The following is a 2,551-nucleotide window of genomic DNA, read 5'->3' on the forward strand; positions in this document are numbered from 1 at the left end:
ATCGATACCACTACTGAAAAAAAAAAATTACTGTATTCTGGAAGGCCAAGTTCAAGGAAAGCCAGGTTCAGGGCTAAAGACTCATTCTACTTCCCTGTTCCAAAGATGCAAAACTGATCTGAGGGATTTTTTTTAATTATTATTTATTTATTTTTTATACTTTAAGTTCTGGGTGACATGTGCAGTACGTGCAGTTTTGTTATATAAGTATACACATCTCGTGGTGGCTTGCTGCACCCATCAACCCATCACCTACATTAGGTATTTCTCCTAGTGTTATCTCTCCCCTAACCACCCACCCCCTCACAGGCCCCAGTGTGTGATGTTCCCCTCCCTATGTCCATGTGTTCTCATTGTTCAACTCCCACTTATGAATGAGAACATACGGTGTTTGGTTTTCTGTTCTTGTGATAGTTTGCTGAGAATGATGGTTTCTAGCTTCATCCATGTCCCTGCAAGGGACATGAACTCATCTTTTTTATGGCTGCATAGTATTTAATGGTGTATATGTGCCACATTTTCTTTATCCAGTCTATTATTGATGGACATTTCGGTTGGTTCTAAGTCTTTGCTATTGTGAATAATGCCACAATAAACATACATGTGCGTGTGTCTTTATAGTAGAACCTGGATTCAAGAGGGTGTGGTGAGAGCTCTCTGGGAGCCTAGAAGAGAATGTTTGGCTCTTTCCTCCACTTTGGTAGACAAGGAGGATATTAATATTGACCTCATGAAGTTGGGGGGTGGGGGAACTTGTATATAAACAGCCTATTTCCCATCCAGAAATGTTGAAAGGTGAAAACCCTCAGGGAGTAGTCTGAGCTAGCAGGATGAAAAAAAGGTATTGTCTATGGCGTATCAGGGCAGACAAAAGTGGAGGCAACCTCCCCTGGACAGATCTCCTCTGCCTTTACTGGACATGGAAGAAGACATGGAGTTCCCTTGAGTATGTTTGATGGGACATGGAGAGGACAGCAGGGAATGTGTCAAACCACTTAACTAAGTAACAGGATGCCCAACCTGCAGAGTGATTTGGAGGAGTGCACCATGGGGGCAACTGAAGGGAGATATGATTGCTTTTCTGCATGGAGACAGGGTCAAGTTGGAGCTGACCTTACTCTAAAAACCACATGTCATCTACACAAAGACCACTCCAAGAAACAGAAGCTGTAGTTCTTAGTGGAACCAAAATGAGACTCAGTCCTCTCCCTTTCCTCCAATAGCATCCCCAAGGCAGCTGACTACAGCCAGCTAGCTTACTGGAACCTCCCTTCCCCACTGGTCCACATAGAATAGAGCCAAGTGTTCATGTGAGACCCCATGATTTGAAGAAGGTATTGAAGAGAAAGAAAGGGAGAATACAAGAGCACACCCTGTATCCTGCCACTACCTCCCAGTTGCTACCTCTTCCTCTAGTAGAAGTTTAACTTGAGCAAAGGAGAGATGTATGATCTTTGAATTAGAATGAGATTGATTTTTAAACTAGATTAGACAGATGGAATCAGACTGAGTTACAGTCATGTCCCCTTTATCCCTGGGGAAGAACACATTTAGTAGCAATCAGTGGAAAAGTAAATCATACCATGAAGTTAACAACCCAATGAGTTCAGACTGCTTGGTCAAACTGATTGAATGAAGAGTCCAGTGTCATCGAAAAAAAATGGTAATGAAATTCCAGGCAGAGAAAAGATCAAATTGATCTGAAGCAGATACAAAACGTACAAGCAGGAGAAATTTTGTGGAAGTGACATGACACAGTACAAATCCACATTGTGCAGGAAAATCAGTTCATTTGATCCTTCAAATGTGTGTGTATTGAGTTGTGTTTCCAAGTCAGATGAGTACATTGTCTTGGTGTAGATGCTGCCAAAAGAAGAGCTCGAATAAAGACTTAGACACAAATACTTTATTTGGGAGATGATCCCAGGGATGTCAACATGGCAGAGTGAAGAAATAAGACAAAGAGGAGAACAAAGTCGAGAAAGTGTGTTTTAATGAATGGGATACCACAATAGGCAACTGGGGTTCAATCCCATTGGTGACCTTCTGAGAGACACTTGAGAATTGTCTTTCTTGAGGGGGGCACTGGTATATTTAATTATCTCCTATCCATCATTAGATGAGAATTATTCCTGCAGCATCAACTCTCCTTGCACTGCACCTGGGCAAAGTTTGTTGCCTTTGCCCACAGCAAATGACACAGCAAATGACCTCCAGGAAGGGCTGAGGGAACATGAGTGGGACCCTAAGAGAATGTCCTACATAAACCGACCAAACTAAAGAGGACATGAAAAAGTCTACGAGTTGCTGATTTCTGGATCAAAATATGCTGTTCTAAAAGCAAAGAAATTTCTTATCCTGAAAGATTTTCTCACAAGACAATGTTTTGATCATTATGCCTCATCATTGTCTGCATTTCTAAAAACTTAAAGCTAGAAAAGACTTCAAGATCTTATATGATTCACTTAGACTGAGTTAACCAAGGCCCCAAAGAGTTAGGTAATTGATTTGTTTTTCTAAGACCACCAGAGTGGGTACAAAAGAACCAGCG

The sequence above is a fragment of the Piliocolobus tephrosceles genome, chromosome 20, assembly GCF_002776525.5.
Source record: "Piliocolobus tephrosceles isolate RC106 chromosome 20, ASM277652v3, whole genome shotgun sequence".
NCBI classification, from domain to species: domain Eukaryota; kingdom Metazoa; phylum Chordata; class Mammalia; order Primates; family Cercopithecidae; genus Piliocolobus; species Piliocolobus tephrosceles.